Here is a 12,031-nt window from a genome sequence, read left to right on the forward strand (position 1 = left end):
TGTCGTGCCTCCCCTGTGGTTCCGCGGAGCCGCAGGTTTATGCAGAATGTGCTGCTCGTTCTCGGTTCACGTTTTTTCTGCAGCGCTGTCGTCACTTTGTGCTCTTTCACACCCAGTTTAGCTCCCTTTTCTGTGCACGCTTCATTTATTTTATGTCCCGAACTGCGTTGATCCAGGTTGTTACATTTCTGAATTCACAAATTGACGTACTCAAACTGTGTAACGGCTCAACGTGCCGCACAGTAAACTTCCACCTGTTTGTCACTGGTGACTCCTGTAATCTGCTCCACGGGAGGACGAAGTACAAAGATTTTGCGCCGTGTTTGTTTGCAGTAGCTTCAGGGGAGGAAACCCCTGCGTCCACACACCTCATGTTTCAACAATTAATGTTTGATTCTTTCTTCGACGCTGTGACTCGTCTGATCGGCTGTGAGATGTTGCTGTTGGGCAGCTTTATCTTTTCTTTCAGCGTTTCCTCAAGTCATCACCAGGAGATCTGCAACCGGTAGCTTTCCCTGCTCCACGGCATCAGAACAGAAGGATCCTGCTCTTTGGCAAAATTTCACGTTGGTTTCTGACACTCTCCTGCTTTTGCTCCTTCTTTCTGCTTCTTTTTTTATCATCTGCATTGGAGAGTTCTCATAGTTACAGTATTCCGGTTGTTCCTGGGGAAAAGTTTGCCTCTCCCTGCATCGGTTGCACAATGGCAGACGCGCTTCCTTTGTGCCGTAAATTCGGCCTTTTGTTTTTCTCTGAAAAGATCCAGACTGAAGAGCGTGATGGCAGCGAGGTTTATAGGGAACTAATCTATATGTGGATGGGGTCGTTGCACTGTGACGTCAGGATTTTCTTCAGAATGACAAGTTAGAGACAAAGTTATACCAAAGTATCTGCATCCAAAATAAAAGTACTCATCGCACAGACTGACCTCAAACATCAAACATACAATTATATTGTATTGTTGGATTAAAATAACCAGTACAGCTGTTAGAGGTGGTCCTATTTTTTATATGAATCAGCATTTATGCTTAAGTACAGTACTGAGTAAAATATATTCCTATGTTACATTCCACCCCCGTCGACTGCGAACCCTCTGTGTGACTTTTCAATCACAGAAACAGCAGTCGGTAGTCGGCACTCACTGACATCATATACTACTTTACCGTTTGCACAATGCTGTGTTTCTAAAATTGCATAATCTAATCTCCACAGAGGGGGGAGAAAGGGAAAATGAAGTTGGAAGCGGAGACAGACCGGCAAAAGTCTTTATTTCAGTGTACAAAGAGAAAAAGAAAAACACTCTACCCTTTGAGACGCACCATCAACAATCTCTCAGCTCTATTTAAAGACACATATACGGACCATCTGCTCCTGCAGTACAAAGAACATTATTTAAATCCCGCACATTAAAAAAAAAGAGGCTTCAGCTCCCGCGGCGCCCTCGCGTCTTTGACATCACATTCGAGGGGCAGTTCACAGCGCTGCGTTCAAAATGGTGCAATCTCGTGAAAGTTAAAAAAAAACAAAAAAAAACAGCAGCTTTGTGCTTTAACTGCACCTCCGACTGAGTCGAGACCCGCCTGGTTCCTCATAATTGGCCCTGTTTGACTTTTGTCCACCTAAATTGGAACTAATGGAACGTTTTTGATCCATTTTGACTGGATTGTTTTAACGACAGGGCTTTTTTAATGACACAGTAGAGCGTCGTCGACTGACGTGTTGTGTGTTGAAATGCTTTCTGCTCTGTTCTGAAAGTCACTACCAAAGAAATCTTTGATCAGAAGTGACCTTAAACTGGCAAGAGAGAGCTTCAAGTTATCACTATGAAGTAAATGCTGATTGCACCACGTAATGGATATTGAATAACGGCAGTCGCCCACAGTGTTTTTAGACCTCTTCCCGGTAAACGCTGCTGTTATTATGCCGCTCTGTCTGCCACCGGGTACAAAATCTAATAATAACAATGATGATAATCTTTATTCGTGGGGCTCTTTTCGAAAAAAAATCCACCTCACAGAGTGCTTCACACAGGCAGGAAAAATAAAACAGAGAAGTCATAAAGTCATCAGGTTAGAAACAGGTGAGAAAAACCAGAGAACAGATAAAACAGGCATCAGTAAAAGTGTGTTTTTTCGAAAGGCGACTCGGCCGATCTGTTTGCCTCAGACTCATCGTCCCAGAGCCTCCGAGGTCCTGACTGCAAACGCTCTCTCTGCTTTCTCTCTCAGACGGGAATCTGGAGCCTCCACCTCTGTCCATATCCTACGTATCTTAATGAAATGTTTACGAAACGAATCACGTCACGTTCAAATGTGTTTATGACCCGACTTTCAGATCAGGAGGTGAAGCAGAAGTCGTGTTTGTGGTTGAAAAAAACTGGATATTATTGACGGGAAGTCGTATCTGCAGCGACCAGTGTCCAGGTGTTTTTAACAAGACCTCTGCACGTCTCCTGCTGTCTTTGCGGCAACCAGAACCGGTACTTTCAAGCCAAGACGGGATCTTTTTGTTAACCCTCGCCAACTTTCGACACCAGCCATGGTTCACAAATCACATGCATCAACAGCCAACAGCTGTTTTTCTCGACTGGGTTGATTTTAAGAGGATAGAAATAAAGCTCAGAATAAGGCCATAAAGAGATATAAAAGAAATCAGTACCATCTTTAAATCTATTCTAAAACAAACCGAGAGCTGAAACAAGAGAAAGATCGATCTTGCAGATCTCCAGAGAAAATGAAAACACCCTATCTGATGCCACGTGTCCAGCTCACACTTTCTCTCTTCATGACGTCTTCTGCGCCGCTCCTGTTCGGGCACAATAATAACAATGACAAATTTCTCTTTACCTCCTGAAATGAACACGCGTCTCTTCTGGTGTTAATCGTTTCTTCACAGAAAGGGGAAAAAGGAAAATGTATCAAGGCTCCGAGGGGGAAAAACCTGAAAGTCATCTGGTTGTCTTTGTGACGACGACACCGTCCAATCATCCACTCAGTGAATCTTACAGTCGGTGTGTTCCAGTGTTTCTGCTCTTTTATTTCATATTTATAAGCTCTACTATACTAGATTTTGTTCCCTGCAGTAACGTTCCAGATGCCGGCATCCTATCTCCGAGCCTTCTTCCACTCTCGCAGCCCAGTTGGATATTGCAGTCTTGTTTTAAGGTCATATATTCAGTGTTTTCCAATTCTCGTTACATATTCAGAGCCTCCTCTCGCGGATCTCAGTCCCCCTGTGTGACATTTCGGGCGTGTGGTCTGTATGTGTTCCTGATTAGAATATTCCTTCTAATGTGCTCTGAGTATGACTAATGGACTGCTTCTGTTTACACTCAAACCTTCTCAGTGTGTGTGTGTGTGTGTGTGTGTGTGTGTGTGTGCGGCTGTGCATTTTCATTCGGTTATAATAAAGCCTGTTGCTCTCTCTCATTTACAGACATTAGCGAGCGGCACTTCTGCCGTCCTGCGTGGCGGGGGAGCGTGATGCAGAGACAGACGGAGAGTAATAGATATGGAAACCAGAGGTGGAGGAATGCAGATACCACTGAGCGACTCTGCTTGTGTTCCCTGCATGATAAATAGTTGGTTAGAGACCAGATGGAAGGAGAGAGGGGAGACGATAAAAGGTAATAGGACTTAGATGCACAGATAGAGAATGAGAGCACAGGAGCCGGGCTGATAGCTGATGTGGAAACGCGTCTCTTGTCTTGTGTCGACAGCACTCATCATTTGTTTGAACGGCGAAAAAACGGGTTGTCTTCGGAAAGATGGCGGCATCTCGACCATTTCTGTGTCTCAGTTCAGGGTCTGCGTCCTTCAGAGGAGCATCTGAAGGTAAATTCTGTCAGTGTGCCGCGTGAAGGCTGTCCCAGTTCGACGGTTCCTCCAAATGCTCCTTCTTTTACATCTTTTTGGAGGATGCGCGCACCCAAAAAAAGAAGAAAGAAAGAGAGAGAATGCCGACATCGCGTGGCGTAGATCGTCACTTTCGCGGGCCGGGGCGGCAGAAATCGTGACGAAAGGGTAAAACATCTGGTGATGTCAATGTCAAAGCAGGAAGTAGCCTGATGTGAGGGGCACGCTGATAATTAAACGTTAATGACAGTTACTTAAACAGCTACTACATCAGTGAATTAGGTCAGGAAATCATCATTGAGCCATTAGGTAATGATTAGTTCATCAATATCTGTCAGTTGACATACTCTGCCTGCACAAAAAGAGCAAATAAGTCATCATTAGTGAGTCTACATGATAACTACTCAGTATGATGATTCACTGCTCAAAGGGGCACACAAGAGTAACTAATGATTAGGTACTCAGTAATTACTGAGTCTACCTGGTAAGTATTCAGTATTAACTAATGATTAAGTAATCAGTATAAACGAGTCTACAAGGTAACTACTCAGTATGATGTTTTCAAGTCGTCCTACCTCAGTAACTGCCCACATTTTTATGTCCCTTATTGTAAAGCGTTGATGTCTTTACACTTCTGTAAAGGCCGGTTTGACCAACGACCCACAACTGGCCCTAACGACTCTGAAACTCACACGAGTCCTTAACGACTCTGTAAGGACACTCCCACACAGGGTTTAAAACCCTGCGACTCCCATCCAGCTAGTTAGAACTCATAAAGCGTAGACGGTTCACGTCCTTTTTCCTTCCAACATGCGAACATGTTTTCTTTTAAAGGTCCATGAAATAAAAAAAATACACCCCTTAATATGATGGCTTTCCTTTGGGAACACCACACTGGGGCCACACATGTTAGACGCTGAGGAAATAAAGTTAAATGTAGTCCAACCATTAGCTCTGGAGAGAAAAGCAGTATGAGTCAGAGTTCCAGGTACGTTGGATGGTTTAGTTTTACCCACTCGTGTGCTTTTTCTCCATCCGTCCATTAGCTAAACCTGCGTATTGTGTCCTTTGTAGGGTTGCGGTGGAGCTGAAGAGGCAGAGTACGCCTGAGTGTGTTGCCAGTTAATCACGGGGCGAGCACAGATGCTCCGCTTCTGCTCGCATTCACACGTTTGAGATACTTAAGAGTCGACCGTGAACCTGACCTGCAGAGGAGGAACCCAGGGGATCTTTTCTTAACGCTGAGCAATTAAGCGATGGAGCAGTTTTCTAACGAGTGGGTGCCTGTTTTGTTTCGTCATGCGTGCAGGTGACAAACACAAACCTGCCGACGGTGTTCGCGCCATTCCACTGATCCACAGGTGGTGATGTATCATCGGGGAAAAAAGACGGCAAGCTAATAAAGATGTGTGTTCACAATACAGGTTACACGATCATCGTTAAAATGTGTTTTTATCAGTGAGAAATAACATCCCAGCTGCAGATAATCATGAGAGCAACGGACGAACGCCAGAAAATCCACAGCAGATGGAGGATGAAAGAGACGTTTGAGTGGATTATTAATGGTACAAGCAGGGTTTGAAACTTGTACATGGCAACCGTCATCCAAGGTGACTGCGTTTGCTACATATTCTAGAAATAGATCATGTATCTGTGAGACACTGATCTCCAGCGGCGTCTGAAACCTCTCAGAACAAACACAAGTTCTCTATCTTCCTGTTTTTAATCTCACAGAAAGGCTCAGCGTCTCTAATTTATACAGGACAAGGCTGGTGGGCAGCGAATATATATACGTGGGCTTATTTGACTAACAAATGTCAATAAATGCTCATTAGTCCAACAGCGTACATGTCGAGCTGCCGCTCACCAATGTGCCCTTTTGCTTACAGTGGCTGCCAGAAGGTGCCAGATTAAGATAAAAAGGTCAAGCAGCAGTCGGATCAAACCAAAGCATAACATCAGAATAGATTTTGTCGTGTCTTCATATATTTCATTGCAGATGCTGTGTGCGCTCTCCGTCCCCAGCCTTTTCCATCCCGACCCCTTTTTGCTGTAATTAACAAGTGGAATTATTTCCCATGTGGACGAAATGTTCCGTGACCAAACCGAGCCGTCGCTAATAAGTCGTAGCGTGATAATTACATGGTCATCAATTGTGAAAATGGAGCATTTTTTTCTTTTTACATCTCAATTACACAAAAGTTAGTTTTCCGGCGTCCCGACATTTTTTAATTTATTTATTTTATTTTCATTTTTTTCCTGCTGGACCCCACCAACCGTTAAATATGGTTTCCTTTCGGTGTTCATTAGCGGGTTCCTTTTCCAGTCGTCCACAGAAATGTGTTGATTAGCTGAAGAGTGAGTTTGTGTACTGGGCGTTGATTGGTGTGTCAGTCATTCGGCTGTGTGTGTGTGTGTGTGTGTGTGTGTGTGTGTGAGAGAGAGTGTGTGTGTGTGTGAGAGAGAGTGTGTGAAAAAAAACAACACATGTTTAGTCCTTTCGGTGTGTTTTTCCCCCCCGGGGAGGTGATTAGTGTAACTAGCCTTTGTTTGCGATTCTAATTTAAAAAGGCAACTCGTTTGTGTGTCTGTGTGTTACGTGGTTCACTGGGTGCAATGAGAGCATGTTGTGTATTTTGCATAGTTCGGATTAACAACGCCATCATTAACTTTTTGTTATTTTGCTGGATGTAAATGCGTGTGAACATCACATGGTGCCATTTGTGCCTCACCAGCTTTTTTCAGATCAAAACACAAACTTCTGTTTGGTTCTGGTCGGTGTCTGAATACATCGCATGAACTGAAGAGCTTTAATTAACGTTCATTAAAGAAAAGTTAAATCAAAGTCAGTTAAGATATTAGATATTAGTTATTTGACTGTTACGAATGAGTCTACACCGTGTTTACTGACATTATATCTGACGTGTGCGACTTGTCGTAACTAAACAGATTCCAAGAATCATTTAAAGGAAAAATCAACCCCTCCCATGTCTGTGTGAGCCACCTGTTGATTCTCATGACTGATTTACATTTACAGATTATTTTTTTGCACTTACTCTAAAACCCTCTCGGTGCACGGCTCGGCGGGTTAGCCGCGACTTTAGCATGAAAACCAACAGCAAGAAACCACTGCAGCCACCAGGAAACAGCCGTTTAACGGTAACGGCTGCATTTTATTTCTCAATTAAATTTAAGTCAGCGATGCGCCACTTGTATTCAGGAGCGTTTTTACAGTCTTACACTGGAATCTCAGTGTAATGTCTTTTCTTTATTGCCCTCACTGTTATTACATTTCTCTCCTCCTGTCTTTGATAGCTTCCCACCAGGTTCCAGCTGTGGTCTGCAGGCTTTCTGTATTGATGTCTGTGGAGTGGAGCTACAACAGGGAGGGAAACCTCCATGTCGAATCCTCACGTGTGCAAACGTTATTTTGCCAACAACCCTCCTGCCGATATCATTCCCCACTCTTATATATATTTATAGTCTTTCTTCTTGGTTTTCATGTTTTCTGGTCAGTTCTTATTTTAAATTGGCAGTTAGTTGGGGAAAACACGAGCTCAAAGCTAATCCCTGCTGAAGGATTCCTGCCGTTAACCTTCTCCTCCCACCCGGTCCGGCTGTTAGTATTCCTCAGCTGTCGCAGGTAAACAATAACAGCAAATGGAACTTTGTTTCACGTCGGTGTAATTTGCAGGATCTTCGGAGCCTCGGAGCAGAATGGGCTTTCGCAGATGCGACTCATCGCCGTGCACGTTAAACACTTGACGTGACTTTAAAGTGGCTCGGAAATGGAAGAAGAAAATAAACAAAATGGCTAGCAAGCTGTTTTCTGCTTTGTTTTTCCCCCTTTTCATGTTTTGTTTAGTTTTTTTCTCTGATCAGCAGCATCAGACGCTGCACTTAATGTATCTTCTTCACCAGCATTTTCAGTGAATTTGGATTTGCATCAGTGTGTTTGTCATTCCGGCTATGACTGCACGACGGTGCACTCGCAGACTGAGAACGCACAATTTGCAGGGAAAATCAATTTCCTCTTCTATTTTCATGTTCATTGACTGTGGCTTTCAACACAATTCACAGCCGAGCTTTTGTTTAGTGGTAAATGAAAGTCGGCTTTTTTTTTTTCCCCCACACACTGTCATGTAAACCACTAGAACACACACACACACACACACACACACACACACACACACACACACACAGGCACTCACTACACTTGTTTCTCGTTCTTCTGATTTGTCGACATGAACATCCTCCCCGAGCAGCTGTAGCGGGTCGTCTAGTAGTCAGAAGGTCGCTGGTTAAAATCCGTGGCTCCTCCAGCTGCATGTCGAAGTGTCCTTGAGCAAGATACTGAGTCCCAATTCGCTGCTGATGCTCACTGTGTGAACGGGTTCATGTGGCAAGTGTTGTGAAGCTCTTTGAGAGGTTGCAGAAATGCAAGTCAAATGCAAGTCAAAGTGCTGAGTATGAGTGGAATCCTTGCAAAGCAGGAAAGAAGTTAATTTATGTCACCTCCAGCTGTGAGCGAGCGCCTCTGATTTCATCTGATTGTTCATGTTCTCTACGGACTCGGCCGCTGTGTTGCAGAGGGTAGCGGAGGGTTGAGGTTCAGGGTGAGGGCGAGCCGTTAGCGGCTGTGTTAGCCGCCCACAGTCGCTCCGTTTGATAATCGCTTCTTTTTGTTAATTGTTCCTGTTCATTCCTGCGTGCAGCACTCGCACAGTCGCCTTGTTTCTGTTAATATTTACACCTCAATTTGCATTCGATGTATATTGTCGTTAGTATTAGTTTACTCTTGCACTATTAATTAATATTAATCACTTTAATGGCCGATACATGCACCGCTGAACCCCCCCTGTACAGTTAAACTACCTCAGTGGACTTTCACTTCCTTGTTGTGTGTTTCTTGTCCTGAGATAAGACGTTTTGTATGTGTTGTATCAGCTCCTGGATGTCTACATTTCCCTCAGGATCAACACGTATCTGTCTGTCTATCTGGGAAAAGAGCTTTAGTTGTGATAGCAGAGCAGCGCTCGGGGCTGAGAAACAAATTACATCAAGGATTGACCTCAAACATATGGAATTATTACAAGTTTGTTCCAAACTTTATTAAAGCCGTTTGTAGACTGCTACAGACGGGCTAGCGAGCTATTCTGGCTGGCAGGGCTGCGTAGGCTAACTGTGCTAGCTGCAGCTCTGTGACTGTATTGTTTCAGCGTTAATATCTTCCAGCAGCCAGTTAGCAGGAAGCCTGCAGCAGCTGGTCTGTTTCTTTCGTGGCCCTTTTGCTTTTGTGGGCAGCAGAAACGAGCTGCACACACGACTCTGACACATCACCTCTTAAGTGGATTCAGGCAATGCGGTTACTTGCAGAGTGCTGCAGGAACGAGTCCTGAAACCCAAAAGTCTTTTTTGCGCTTCCTGTTCCTCTTCTCGAGTTCAGTAATACGTTTTTCGGTTAAATAAGGTAAATAAAGTCTGTGGTTAAAGGGGATATTTGCACATTTTTGTGTCTCATTCCCAACTAACTGTCTAATAAGGACACTCTGGGGTTTCTTACAACAAGCTTAAGAGATTTTCATCATAAAATGAAATAAGTTTTTTGTGGCGATTGTTAAAAAGTGGCTAAATGAGACCAGAGAGGTTCTCGAAGACATTAAAAGTCATCACACGGATCACAGAGACTCAACTATTCACAAGTCCGTCCTTACAGGCTGACTTTAGTTATAATCTAAGAGATGTAGCCTGGTTTATTTATAGTCTAGCGCTACATACAAAAATTGTGTTCCTCTGTGATGATTATCTTGCTTCGCAAAACCTGTGAGTCCATAAGCTGAAGAGTTCATTACAAAACTTCAGATCGAAACGGGAACCAGGGGCGATGCTAACTTCTGTTGGAGCCTGAAATGGTCCTTAACTCCCGCAGCACTCTGGTTCAGCGTCCTGTAGACGTGATGCGACTGTTTTCTGGTCTCCAACAGAGGAGAGGCTATCTGGCCCTTTAGCTGCTCAATGCTCCGTCTTGTTCACCAGCTAATTGCTAACTGCTGAGAGGGAGCAGGGCATCTGCAGAGGCTTCATCGCCGGGAACATCCGCCCGCTGCGGCTGGGAAACGACGCCGACGAGCATCGAGCTGGAAGACGTTTTAGGGCTTCACGGTGTTTGGCTGAAGCGCAGCTGCTGGTGATTGCTCTCTGCGGGTTCGTCTCTGTAGCAGCGGTCCCCTTCTACATACCGGTGGACAAGTGATCCAGTTGTTAATGCAAAACTAATGATTATTGCCACTTTAAGACGCTTAAAGACTCTGCAAACCAATCTGCGCCCGTTCTGTGAAGCAGTTTAAACTCCGCCAGTGAATTTGGTAAATGCCTCCTTCATTTTGGTACTTTTCAGCTTTTTTCTTCCTGATTGCCTGATTCCTTTAAAGGTCCAGTGTGTAGGATTGAGTGTCATTTAGCAGTGATTTTACAGACGGCAGCATGCAAAACGCCCTCAACTCATCCAGCCGGTGTTTGGTTTGTCCGTTCTGGGCTGCTGTGGAAACACGGCTCCATCCATAGATTAAAAGAAGCTCCTGTAAGGTAACGAAACACAACGAGTCTTTGTTTCAGGTGATTAAACATCACTGAAAAGGTCGATGCTCCTAAATCCTACATTGCACCTTTAAAACCGATCGATCTTGCTCAAACATGGCGGCGTCTGCGACCACGCTGTTGATCTACGCTGGCTGCACGCCGTCGTCTTCATGGTCACCAGTTCTTTCTCTTTGTCTTTTTCTTTTCTCTCCCACAACACTCTCCCTCCCTCCCTCTCTCTCTCTCTCTCTCTATTAGATGCTCCTCAGTCGTATCCTCCCGGGTCTTAGCCTTCTCAGCTGCCCTCATCCCTCTCTGGTGTGTGTGTGTGTGTGTGTGTGTGTCTGCAGTCACTCTGCCTTCCCTTTAGGTTTGTAAGTGTGTGTGTGTGTGTGTGTGTGTGTGTGTGTGTGTGTGTGTATTTGTGTAGTGTATTCCCACCATCCCGGGGCTTTGGGCTGTTAACCCTGCAAACACTATCGCTCATCACAGTACACAACAAGAGCTTAAGAGCTCTCAGAGAAGAGTTCATCTCCCTCCGCTCCGCTCTCCTCTTTCTTTCTTTTCCTCTCTTGTGCTCTTACTTTCTTGTTTTCTACCTTTTTTTCTTCTTCCCAATTCCCCGCTCTCCTCTCTTTCTTCCTCCCCGGTTCACACTTAATACTTTACTTTTCTTTTAAGAGCAGACGGGTACAGGCTTTTTATTCCTCCTCTTGTCTCGTCTCTTGATCCCCCTTTGGTAATTCCCCTCTCTACTTTCCTCTCCTCCAACTTTCTCGTCCTCGCTGGAGGTTTGTGTCTCTGCCCCGTTCAGCTGGCGAGCACGTTCCCCTGCAAAACACAAATTAAGAACCTCTTCCACCCGAGACTGGAATCACTGCAAGGAAATTAGCAGCATCCGCGTTGTTATTGTCCGTTAAATGTTGGCTAATGGCTGATGGAGTCACATCAGGTGACACTTCTTGCGGATGAGTGATGGACGGATATTTCACAGATGGCATTTCACAGAGTCCGCAGCCAATTTCCAGCTGACGGAGAATCATTCAGCGGGACAACAATGTCCAGCCGACACAATCCTTTATCTGAGAAATGGGTTTGCATCACTATTTCAAGCATCATCTCTGCATCGACAATGAAAGGCTTCACTTAAAAGGAGGCAGCGGTGGGGGGGGTTGGTGATGATGGCGTGGAGGGTGCAGGTGTTGGAGGAAATGCATGAAAGCGGATTAGTCGAGGAGAGGCGGGAGTGGGACGCTCGGCACGGCGTGTTTTGGCCACACGTGGTGTGCTTTCTACGTGTCGTTTAACAGCGTCCGCCTCCAGCTGTTCTCATGTGATCGTAGGCGTGAACGTTGTTGTTGATGGCAACAGTTTGTAATTTTATTAATGTCTTTTTTATTTTCTGGCGGGCCAAATCGGACCTTGTGCGGGTCACCTTTTGCCCGGTGGGTCAAACGCTGGTCATCCCTGTCATCAAGGAAGTAATCAAGCGACGTAGCAGAAAGAGCAAGAAGGTTTGCGGGTTTTCTGGAGGAGGTTCAGGTGGATGGATGGGTCGAAACTGTGACCATTTCACAAAATGATCATGGTGTTTATTG

General features: G+C 44.9%; 1 protein-coding gene and 1 long non-coding RNA gene across 2 annotated transcripts in view; both read left to right on the top strand.

The window, feature by feature from the left end:
• Positions 1–12,031, top strand: part of pvrl2l (PVR cell adhesion molecule related 2 like) — a 307,071-nt gene that overhangs the window by 262,589 nt on the left and 32,451 nt on the right. The gene's annotated exons all lie outside the window — the stretch shown is intronic.
• Positions 3,441–5,307, top strand: LOC119016549. Its single transcript, XR_005074191.1, has 3 exons — positions 3,441–3,625; positions 3,719–3,833; positions 4,929–5,307. It is a non-coding gene; the product is annotated as an uncharacterized LOC119016549 (long non-coding RNA).

This window comes from Acanthopagrus latus, chromosome 3 (genome assembly GCF_904848185.1).
Source record: "Acanthopagrus latus isolate v.2019 chromosome 3, fAcaLat1.1, whole genome shotgun sequence".
Classification (NCBI taxonomy): domain Eukaryota; kingdom Metazoa; phylum Chordata; class Actinopteri; order Spariformes; family Sparidae; genus Acanthopagrus; species Acanthopagrus latus.